The sequence below is a fragment of the Melopsittacus undulatus genome, chromosome 2, assembly GCF_012275295.1.
Source record: "Melopsittacus undulatus isolate bMelUnd1 chromosome 2, bMelUnd1.mat.Z, whole genome shotgun sequence".
Taxonomy (NCBI): Eukaryota; Metazoa; Chordata; class Aves; order Psittaciformes; family Psittaculidae; genus Melopsittacus; species Melopsittacus undulatus.
The window spans coordinates 21,979,722-21,991,966 of NC_047528.1; the positions used below are offsets into that span (position 1 = coordinate 21,979,722).

Here is a 12,245-nt window from a genome sequence, read left to right on the forward strand (position 1 = left end):
GCTTTAAGATTAGCACTATTCCAATGTAAAAGCTACTGAAATATGCATCGTATGAATGCGACAGTTGTAGTGTCAAATAGTCAAATACTTTTCTGTATTGATTTGCACATAATGATGCTGCATAAGTTATGACATTGCCTGCATCACAACCAGATCTGGGGAATCAGTGTGCAGCTTCTGAAGGAATAAGCGTGGCATAACTTTGTACCTTTGTTACAGACTGGCAAAACAGTGTGTGAATTCTGGAAGACAGGAGCAGCCCTGTGTTCAGATATGGCCTTGCTGTGGCTTTGAGGCCTGCATTTTGTACTATATTGTGGAATCCACAGTAAAATTCTAAAGCTATTTTGTAGTAAAATAAAATTCAGAAGGAACTGATCATTTCTGCTGTAAGGAGTTCTTTCAGGAAGGAAAACAGGAAATGGCATAAAACCTGACCATTGCTACTAAGAAAAACACAGAGCCGCAAAATACACAAAAGAGACTGTTATTGCAGATTGGTGGAATATTTCTAACACAGGTATTTTCCAAAATACAAAGGGCTACACTGCTTTTTCTTCTACCATTTTTCATGAGAGTATCTGAAGGTAACAAGGCTAGTCCTTAATTTTAATATTAAAATTATTCTGCAACTACAATTCCTGACTTCTTGGAGAATTCTTTTCCAATAGTAAAACTATTGAATATTTAATCCTAAGGAAAAAAATATTTTCCATCTGAAGTAATAATTATGTGTTTCCCTACACATGATAAATTGGGAAACACTGAAGATAACTATTTGGAGAGAATAAGAGTGTGCTACACGTGGACTTTTTGAAGGTAGTATTGGGAGATCAAAGCTCTCAAGTGCTTCATATTGTGCAACCAGTAATTATCTCAGATGCGTTTCATTTTGGGAATTTTCCCAGGTAATTAAATAAGCCACATGTTACAGCTGACAATACCCTAATGTTGGTCTTTTTAAACTCACTGAGGGTAATCAAATACACTTTCTCTGATGGTACTGCTAAAGCTGAAACAGATGCCATATGGGAAGATGTTGTACTTACTAGAGACAAATCTACAGACAATTCCCCAGGAATCCTCAGGCAGCACTAGATGATAAAGGAAGTTCCATCAGAAACATCGTTGGGGGAACCAGATAGTGTCCATAGTGTCCAGGCACTGCTTAGTCAGCAAGACTATCTAAATAGCAGCTCACATTTACATAAAAATGGAGTGGACTGAGTGTAAAGCATCAATAGACTTAAATTCAATGTGATGTTAAAGTAACTAGCTTTAGATAGACAGACAGTGGAATGGTAAAAACAAAGTGTTGAGGAGAAGAAAAAGAGCATCAGATAAAGCAACTTAAAAATGCTCAGCATTGTACACAGCACATTATGTTTAACTATTTAATGCTTAATATACTAATTACTGTTTAAGTGAGAGGGAGAGATTATATGTATTACAAAAGTTCAGTGCAACACGCTTAGTTATGGAAGTGTAGACATCTCTACTCTTTGTGGAATATTTGTAATTTTAACTACGCAGTTGTTACCCAAAATTACTTTTATTTGAATATTTGAAGTTTAACAACTGAGATGCTGGACTTTGAGGTACAACTTAAAATCAGAGAATCATAGAATAGTTAGGGTTGGAAAAGACCTTAAGAACATCTAGTTCCAATCCCACTGCCATGGGCAGGGACACCTCACACTAAACCATGCCACCCAAGGCTCTGTCCAGCCTAGCCTTGAACACTGCCAGGGATGTAGCATTCACAACCTCCCTGGGCAACTCATTTCAGTTCCTCACCACCCTAACAGTAAAGAATTTCTTCCTTATATCCAATCTAAACTTCCCCTGTTTAAGTTTAAACATGTTACCCCTGGGATTGCTCCAACCCAGGTGTAGGACCTTGCACTTGGCATGGTTAAACTTCATGAGGTTGGCATCAGCACACCTCACAAGCATGTCGAGGTCTCTCTGGATGGCATTCCTTCCCTCCAGTGTATCAATCAAACCATACAGCTTGGTGTCATCGCCAAACTTGCTGAGGGTGCACTCAATTCCACTGTCCATGTCACCAACAAAGATGCTGAGCAAGACCGCTCCCAACACTGATCCCTGAGGGACACCACTCGTTACTGGTCTCCAGCTGGACATTGAACCATTGATTACAACTCTCTGCCTGCAGCCACCCAGCCATCCACCGAGTGGTCCATCTATCAAATTGATGCCTTTCCAATTTAGAGACAAGGATGTCATGTGGGACAGTGTCGAATGCTTTGCACAAGTCCAGGTAGGTGTCGTCAACTGCTCTACCCCTGTCCATCAGTTCCGTAGCCCCGTTATAGAAGGCCACCAAGCATGCCTTCCAGGAGAATCTGCTCCAAGATTTTGCCAGGCATGGAGGTGAGACTGACTGGTCTGTAGTTCCCTGAGTCATCTATTTTCCCCTTCTTGAAAATGGGGGTTATATTTCTCTTTTTTCAACTTACGGTAAGAAGTTCTTAAATATTTTTCCCACTTTGTTAAACTAGCAGCATTGCTTAAGAATATTTAGGTTATTGTACTCTCTTCTCCCACCTCCTCTCCTACATCTCAATTAAGGATGGAGAGCATTTAAATCAATTAAAGGTAACTCAGAGGAGACACTAATTTAATTCACTGACAAACTGAGCTAATCGACAGGGAAAGAAAGACTGCTGGTACAGACTTCCCAAATATTAATTCACTACTGTTGTACCTGTCAGAAAGGCACCAAGGGAAGAACACTGACTACTGTGGCTTTTTAGATGATGGCTGCCATAGGTAGGGTACTTTAGTCTTAAGCTGTAGGAATATGCTGTGTAAATAGCTGGAGTGGTCAGCAAGAAGATTCCATGACATTTAGCAACAAAGCAGCTGTTAACCCACCCTAGAATGAAAAAAAAAACAATGAACCACACAAAACAAACCAACCAACCACAAAATGGTATTAGCAGCCTTAAAGTTTTGTGTATTAATTTTCTCTCATTTACTCCTATCAGACAGCAAGATGTTTAGATTCGTTTAGAGTATAAAGGATGCACTGGCTGATAGTGAAATGAACTTCACTTCCTGACTGTAGGAAAGAGACAGATTCTGATTCAGAAATTTAACGATCTGAATGATGTTTTTTGCTCCTGTGGCTACTGTAACATGAAACATTTTATTGTTCTCTTCCTATATATGACTCCAAAAAGGCACTGACCTCTTTAAGATCCTGTCTGAAGAAGAATCATAAATAGATGAAGATGAAGATACATCTACAGCTGACTTGAGATGGCAAATTGTGGGAGGGAGTAATAGTTTGTGTTTTAATTGAAAGACTTACTTTAGTAGGTCATTTAATCTTACTAGTGTCCCACTGTAGCTTTTAACTAGGTGGAATAAAAGGCTTCCTACAGTCCTCACCCTGAAAAGTAACATAATATAATCTTCAGCTTATTGGGAGTTTTGGGAATTTATTTTTGGTGAAATATATAGTCCTTAATGACTCTTTTTGTTAGAAAACAATCACAAGCTGATAGGTATTTTTGGTAGTCTTCTTAGCACCAAGGTTAAAGCAGTACTTACTAAACTTCAGAATAAATACTGCACATGTGTTTAAAGCTAGTAGCTGCTGAGCATCACTGCTGTTCAGCAGTGTGATTTTTGTTTACAAGGAGATGGTGTTGGAAACGGTACTGAGACAATAAGAGTCTAAAAATTCCAGCCATCTTAAGTCACTGTTTCCATGTGGCTTCCTTGCAAATTATTCAAGAGACATGTAAGATACTAAAATTAGTTGAAAAGTTAACTCATGCTCATAATAATATCAGCCATTGACCTGAAGAGCCAACACAAATAAATTAAGTATTTTTTTAAATTTCTCTGAGACAAATCACTACACCTGCAAGTCAAAGGTGTGTATAGGCACTAACTCTCCCTCCTACAGGGCAAAACCCCATTTGGTGTGAAGAACTCACTATATAAATGATGTGTATTTTATTTTTTTTTCTAGTTTTTCTAGTAAAAAGGCTGGATCACCTCTCCTATGAAGACAGGCTGAGGAAGTTGGACTCCTTCAGCCTGGAGAAAAGAAGACCTCAGAGACGGTTTCCAGTACCTGAAGGTGGCCTACAAGGAAGCTGGAGAGGGACTTTTTGTAAGGACATGTAGTGACAAGAGGGACAATGGCTTTAAACTGACAGAGGGAAGATTTAGATTAGGTATTAGGAAGAAATTCTTTACTACAAGGGTGGTGAGACACTGAAACAAGGTGGCTCAGGGAAGTTGTGGCTGCCTCACCCTTGGAAGTGTTCAAGGCCAGGCTGGATGTTCCTTTGAGCAAACTAGGTCTAGTGGAAAGTGTCCCTGCCCATGACAGAGGGATTGAAACAAGGTGATTTTTAAGGTCTCTTCCCACCCAACCATTCTATATTTATCAAATATTTTTGATGCAATTGTTCAAGAGTCATAAGAGAAACAAACAGAAGGGAAAGGTGCTTATACCTATGCTGGAAATGAAAGTATCTTTTTCACAGACCTGCTATATTAAGCAAGGGAAGATAAGTGTGGTGGAAAAAATGTTGCACTCTTCTATTTCTCAAACTTTTTCAATGTTTTCTTTTCTGCTCTGCCTTTATTTTTTCCAAACCATTTATAAAAGGAAACAAAAACTACTTTAGGAATCAGTTAAGAAGTTTCTTATTTCTCCTGGGTAACTCATGTAATGTTAGAAATGCAACTAGCAGTTTGCATTCAAATAAAAAACCCCTGTCAGTTGGCTTCCATTAAAATACTTTATTTGTGCTGGCCCTTTATCACTCTGGTGATGACTGTATGGAAATATTTGCTCAACAGTGACTCTTAATTCATATAATGTTAATCTATAGGTAGGGAAATCGATAGAACAATTTACAACTTACTGCTATCAAAAGCAGGCGTTCTTGTTGTCTGGTGTATAGTCTCTTCTCTCTTCCTTGTGTTAGTTCACATTTCTGTGAGTGGACTGAGCTTGCTAGCCAGGACAGAGATTTACAATATGGTTAAACTGAAATATCTTCTTATCCTGGAATGAGAAAAAGGTTTCACTCCCTCCAAACTATTCCTTCCCTTGTTCTGCCAGGGACTGTAGGATTTTTTTTAGGCAATTTTTTTATTTCAATGTAGTAAATCAGTAGGGATTGCTACAGCACGGAGTCATTCTAGGACCCAACTTCCTTACGACCTTTCTTCACCCCTCAGTGGGATACTGGAGTTGTTTGAAAGTTTATGTCCTTCTCACCTGCCAGCTTTCTTCCTGAGGACCCTGTCTGTTCAGTTCTGTAAAGTATATCTTAGAACTCTTGTTTAAATAGAGGTATGATTGCTAAAGTTAGGATATTGGTTTGTTCTGGTTTGAAATATCCTTGATCTTCATCAATGACCTGGAAAAGGGGCTGCACACTGTGATACTTGGGTGGTGCCAAACTCTTTTGGATAATCAAATGCTGTGCTGGTGTAAAGAACTCCATAAGGTCTCACGAAAGTTAATGGGTAAAAAGAAGGCAGATAGGCTTGAATTAGATCAGTGTAAGGTAAATTATAGGATTATCTGTCAGTAATGAGAGTTTAAATTCAGTCTGGAAGTCACTGTTCTCAGCTCTCAGAAGTCCTTGTCCCAAACTGCAGCAGCAACCAAAAAAGCACCACTGAACCAGAGATGTAAGACATCATCAGGAAGAGTACCAAGAGCAAGACAGAAAGCAGTTTTCTGATCTGTGGGAAGCCTCAGCAGTGTATTCCTACCTTGCTTACTGTGTGAAGTCCTGGTCTGCAAGGACACAAATTTAAAGAAGGTATTGAGAAAGATACCTAAATTGACCAAAGGGGAGAGATTTTACAAATCACCTGTTTAAGGTAAGGAAATAGGGTTATTGACACAGTGGGTAGTTGGCTTCTATAATCTGCTGTTTAAGTAGGCCAGAATATATGCAGTGCCAGCAGGTTCAAAAAGTATTAGATGAGTTAGTGGACAACAGGTCCACAAAGGGATTCTAAAGACAAAGGAGTCTTTGAAGTTCTGTGACACTGGCTTTCTCTGTATGTCATAATGTAAGCAAAATTTTGTACAAACATGTTGAATCTTTCTTAAGCACACAGTTTCTGTAACATACATATGTGTTTAATCCTGGCGTTCAGGAGGTGGCAGATGTAGTAAAAACGAGTCTGCTTACAGTCATCAGTGTCCTATGGGGATGTGACATGTCTTGTGGATAGCCGGAGCCTGCCCTCGGGAGCACAGCCAGCACTTGCACAGATTGCACGGTGCGGCTTTTTTCTTTTAGGATCCCGAAAAGGGGCCGGGTACTTGCAACTCCCTCCTGTAGGTCGAGTTCTTAACACTTACAAGTTATTTTCTTATGAGACTCCTGCGCAGCGCTGTCAGCGAAGCCTCCAAAGGAGCATTCAAGGAGCTAGCTCTCCAGAGGCCAGGGGGCACACTTCGCAGACGAACGACAGCTCCATGCTGCCTCCTGCCGCCCACAGCTCCGCGCCGGGCCCGGCCTGCCGGCACCTCCTCACGGCACGGCCGCCCAACGGCGGCCCGCAGCTATCGCTGGGGCGGGGCCGGGGCGCCCAGGCCGCGTCCCTCCTGCCTTCCTTGGCGGGAACCGGCTGCGGAGGGAAGGTTAGAGAGCGGCCGGCGGGAGCCGCGATGTCCGACGGGCTCCCTCCTGAGGTCCGCGCAAGCTACTGCGGCCGCCGAGCGCCTGCTGTAGCTCGGAGCCCTTAGCGAGCACTGCGCGGTTGGGGAAGACCGGGACGGGTTGAAAACGGAGGGGTGGAGAGTTACTTTCAAATATCCATCTGTGAAATATTAAGGAGTCTTAGTATAGGCAGGAAATGAAGGGCAGAGCGTATCAGCCGAGAGGCCTCCGTTATACAGCGCCGTTCCCCGCTCCTCGATGCGTTCACCGCGGGAGCCAGGAGCGTAACTACTCCCTCGGCAGAACGGGCAGAACATTCACGTCCGCAACACATCAGTACGCTAGTTACTTTGACAGCTCTACACCTGGGTTTGCAATTGTGGTAGCTATGTTTAACTTTCCTCCTGGTTTCTAAGTATCCCCGCACACAGGTGCTAGTGCTCCATAGGAAGCAGGTGTGTTCCCCAGCGCCAGATGTGGTGTCTCGGTAAGCCCAGCTGACAGTGAGGGGTATTGAGGGGAAATTGTCAGGAAGTGCGGAACAAGCATAATTCACCCGAAAATCCAAAGGGGGGGAGTTTTGGGGCCTGGAAAAAAGAAAAAAAAATCTATGCAATTTCTGGCAATCTATCCCGGTAGGAGTGATGTAGCCTTTATCAGAAGACAAGGCTATTAGTTAAAAAGGTGAATGAAAAATAAGACAAGATGGTTACAATGTGTTAGAGACAAAACTCACTTAAAGATTGAAAGCACTAGGTACAATGCCTTGGATAACATACAGTTGAAGTATGTTTCTCACACTAAGCAAAGCCCTGAGTGTATTTCAGCAGAACTGCCAAGTACTATTTATGTTTTTTTCTGAAGCATAATACTCTAAGCACTTCCACTCTCTCTTGATGTGTCATTCATAAATGCAGCATTTCATCTGCAGCCCTGAGAAGTTACATCACTTCTCTGCCTATGCTTTCCAGTCAGGGCCCCCTGTAACGCTTGTGTGAGCTGAAGCAAAACCAAAGGGGTTGACGAGCGATTTCTGCTACTTTTTCTGCTGTTTCTCTGCATTTAAGCAACTTTATTCCTCTTCTTTTTACAATAATCCGTTAATAATTCGTGTTGGTTTGGGGAAATACTTGTTTCGCTGCTTTGCACCGTGTACATGGACAGGTGACGGAGCAGAGCTCATCGGCCGAAGGGCTGCTGGGCCCTTCCTCCAGCCTGGGCTACGGGCTTGTGCGTGAGGCGAGGTGCTCTGCCGGTCTGCAAACCCTGAAGTCGCGGTCTTAAACCCGGGTCCTGGCTTTTGGCAAGGATCCGTACCGTGCTGTGCAGCGGCCGGCAGTCTTTCGGGGTGGCAGGCATAGCCGTAACCCCCGGACAGCAGGCGAGAGCTGGACCGGGACCCGGGACGCAAGCACGCTTAGGGAGGGGTCGTGACTTTTGCACTCTCTTCCCCGTCCCGCTGCATCGCCCAGTAGCGGCGCTCTGCGGCTCCCGTCGTGCCTGCGCAGAGGACTGTCCTGTCCGGCGGGCCAGGGCGCGGGGGTCCGCCGTTGAGAGCAGCGGTGGCCGCGGGCCCTGTGACCGCTAACTTCTGCTGGTGCCCGTGCAGTGTTGGCTGCAAGGGCCGGTAGGGGGCGCTGCTGCCCCGCTCTGGCCCCGCTAGCTTCACCCGGCTGTTCCATTGGAGCAGTCAGAGACAAGTTGGCGCCATTTTGAAGCCGACAGGGGGACCGGGGCGAGCTGCGGAAGGGGAGGGGGTTAGAGGCGATTGGCTGCGGCTTCGGCGGCAGCTCCTCTCCGAGCTCGGAGCAGCGGCAGCGCGGAGCGGACCCGCCTGGGACCAGCGAGAAGAGGCGGTTGCGGCGGGGTAAGGAACCCGGCAGCTTGGTTGCCGTTACCCCCACCCTGGCTCCTCTCCATTTTCCTTTCTCTGGGGCGGGGGCGCCCGCTGGAACCGAGCTCCGCGGCCGGCGATCGAGGAGGGCAGGGAGCAGGGAGGAGGCAGACCTCCTCTTGGCCCGTTGCGGAGCACCCTCTTTCCTCCCCATCTCCTCGCGGTGCTGCTCCCCTCCCCCCTTCCCCGTGGCCGGCGTCACAAATTAAATTTGCCGCTGCCCCTCTTTGCACCCCCCCCGCCCCGGTCCCGGCGGGGCCCCGCGGGGGGGTGACCTTGGCTGGGGTGCGCCGGGGGGCCCGGGGGGTCACCTCCTCTCCCCTCACCCCCCCAGGTGGCCCGCCGGGCGGTGTCGCGCGCTCAACGGCGGTGGCTCCTCGCGGCGGCTCGGGGGGGGAGGGGGGAGGGTGCTTGTCCGTTGTGGTGAGCGATCACGGCCCCCGCCGGTGCCCCCCCCCACCCTGCGCTGCACCCGGCCTATTCCTCGCTCGGGCTTCGCTGGGGATCGCCGAGGGGTCCCCCCAGTACTGCCCGGTTCGGTCTCTCCGTCCTGCACTTAGCAGCGATCCTCAGCCCGGGGGAGCTGGCGGCCGCTAAGGACCTCGGTTCGGTAGGTCCCTACTTGTGTGAGCCCGTTCCTTTCATGCTGGCTTTTTTTCTCCCCTCTCTCCTTTCTTTTTTCCCTCCCACTTTGCATCAGGCTCTGTTAGAAAGCGCTCGGAAAGGAAGCGGGGGGGGGGGGGGGGGGGGGGGGGGGGGGGTGTTGCTGCCGCCTGGTATATGAAAAACTATGAATTTTGCATCTGAATTGCCAGATGGAGAATGGTTAATTTATAGGTTATGCATTGTTTACGTTGAGAGACTCTGGTCAGGAATCTAGGTCTGTAACTTCATCCCGCGGCAAATAAATCACTATCTGCTCCTCAAAACAAATCAACAATTAATGACTGTGAACAATCCCGGAACGTTAAACTACAGCAGAGCAGCTCCGGCAGAGCTGGGTTTTGTTGTGCAAGTCTTATTCTGACTTTAATGTTTGCTCTTTGCACCGTCGCTTGCCTAGAGTGGTGGTTATTTTGTTAGGCGTTCTGTTTTCCCATTTAACACGACAGCTGAAATATTCTCGTGTTGGTCTTTGTTTTGTGCTTGCATGGTAGGTGCTTTGGCTGTAACTGATTTCTCTTTGCTGGGGATGGAATAGGAGCGTTGAAAATTTGAGTGGCTTTATAGTTGAAAGTGGGTGTCAAATCACATTTTGGGAAGGGGGTAAGATGACATGCATTCCTTCAGGTTTTTTCCCCTTCCAAGCTAGTGGAATTGTTCAGTTTTCATATGATAGAAATTTTGCTTGGCGTGTCTTGTATGTAATATAGCTAGGCTTTCAGTTTTATATTTACTTGTGTCAAGTAATGCCTCAAAAAGATGTGAAACATCTGCATGTATGCTGTGCTCAGACCACCCTAAAAGAAAACTGATAGTGACAGAAAATCAGGAAAGATAGTTTAACAGAGGTGTGTATCTCTGTTCATCACAGGCATTTGAAAGCGTGCGCTACTGGGGAAAGTATTTAGTACTTCAGTACTTGCATGACGTCTTGTGTCTGTTTGAAGCAAGGTAGTACTTAACTGCTGTGAGGTGTGGGGGAGTGCGGTTGTGTGTGGTGTTTTGTAGGGGTTTATTTTGTTTTAGAATTCTTACACAGTAGTATTTGTTTCTGTGCCTCTTGCATTCCCTTTGCTAGTTACTATACAGACTGGATAAGCTGTAGTTCAGTTTTTGATGAAACAGCTAAATAAATCAAATGAGAATGGAAAATCATAATGTGTGTAATGCTTGTATGCTTTTTTTTTTTCTCATGTGCCCTGTGAATGTTGGGTTTTGACTGTACTTAGCAAGCATACTTGTGGACTTGAATTGAGCAAGTTGGCTAAGTCATTATTAAGTTGTAATTAAAAATATAAAAACAAACAGTCATTGCTAGCATTTGGAAAAGCATAGTAATGAAGTATCCCATGACCTCAGGCATTATCCATTTTTGGTTTTAGTACAGGAGACTCTGTTACCTCCTGTAGATCAAAAGAGATGCATTTTCTCTTGGGATATATTGCTCTCTACCAGGCTATCAGGTTATGCTTTTTTTTCCTCTCTTGTCTTTCTTCAGTCACAGAGTTCATATCATACAGAAGAGTAAGAGGTTGTATGGGTACGTGTATGAGTCTTTTAGTATGGGATTTTTCATTTAAAGCTTTTTCAAGTAAATGTTTTTTCTTTAAGCCTGAGTTCAGACAGCTGATAAAGGCTACTTGTTGCACAAGGAGGATTTTCATGGGAGCAATGAATAAGAAAATGTGAAGCAGAGCACTAAAAGCATGCAAAGCAAGAAATGGAGGGAAATGTGATACTACAACTCATTATTTTTCCCTACCAGTTTCATTTTAACATATCTTTCCCTTAATATTACTTAGCCCAAATACCTTCCTCTTTCCTGACATAGTCTTCACCCTTACCTTCAGACAAGTTCCTTTATTAGAACCAAAAAGTAGTTCTGGTGTGTGGTAAACATACCACTTGTCAGTATCATGCTCCTTTTAACAAGTATCCGCAGTAATGGTGTTTTTACTCCTACCACAAACATGAATACTGCAACCTGAAATAATTCTTGGACAGACTGAGAGAATATCGGAGGCTTTCAGTCAGTTTTGAAACTAGCTGGTAGTGGAAAACTGAGAACTTTTTTTAAAGGATGTGTTAGTGTGATAATCTTTAGTGGTAAAGTGTTGTCTTGATTTATCAAATTTGTAGACCCTTTGGACTATTTAAACAGCATTGACAGACCCTGGAAGGAATTGTGTGCAAGCTTTTAAAGAATTGCAAAATACATGCATTAAAAACAATAATAATATCTTGCTCTTAGAAGTTGAATGCCTTAACGTTAAGACTGTGCATGTATGTAAATGACATACATACTGCTCTTCCATTGGTGACCTCCTCAGTTGAATGTAGTCTTGTAAAAAACTTAAATATCTTTTTCTTCCCCCCCCCCCCTTAATTCAGGTGTTTAATTACATGAGAAGTGCAATGTGTGGCTGAAAATAATAAATTTCAGTAAGTTAGTGGTTTATTTCAAAAAGTCTTTGGAACACTTTGGATTCCACAGTAAAATTGCTGTTAATATGAATATTTACTGTAACACATGTAACTTGAAACAATTCCATGAAATACAACTAATATTTTAACTTTGTTTCTAAGAATCAAAATGTTAACGCCTCCACTCTTTTTAAAGGTTATTACTGTCACTGCATGTACTGCCTTTCAACCTTTCCCAAAGTGTGAGGAAGTTCTTGGAGTAGGTTCTGAGGATTAAGACCTCCAGTACTTTGTCCCCATCTGTGGAATTTACTCTTTCACATCCCATCCCACGCATTCAGAAAACATTCTGCATTATTCTGCTTGGGTTATACTGCCTGATCTTAGCTCTGTTATTTCAGCTCATGACAACTTTGGTATTAATATGCTTCAAGAAATAATAATTGAGAGAAGCACCATACCTCATTGGGAACAGATGGGGATGTTTGTACTAATCATCTTGTGTCTGTCACCATTTATATGGTAGTACTGTAACCAGGGATCAGGACCCCATCTGGGGTTTTCTAATTTAGACCCTGTTCTTT

At 44.1% G+C, this 12,245-nt stretch overlaps 1 protein-coding gene across 4 annotated transcripts in view; it reads left to right on the plus strand.

Annotated features, from left to right (window-relative positions):
- The first annotated feature begins 8,386 nt into the window (after nucleotides 1-8,386).
- PDS5B (PDS5 cohesin associated factor B) overlaps nucleotides 8,387-12,245 on the plus strand; it is a 113,814-nt gene continuing 109,955 nt past the window's right edge. For 3 of the 4 annotated variants that reach the window (XM_005147612.4, XM_031047692.2, XM_031047693.2), the window contains exon 1: nucleotides 8,452-8,547. The gene's annotated coding sequence lies outside the window, so the exon portion shown is untranslated. Of the gene's footprint in view, nucleotides 8,548-12,245 lie in introns of all 4 variants that reach the window. The other variant, XM_005147613.3, reaches the window with a different exon arrangement.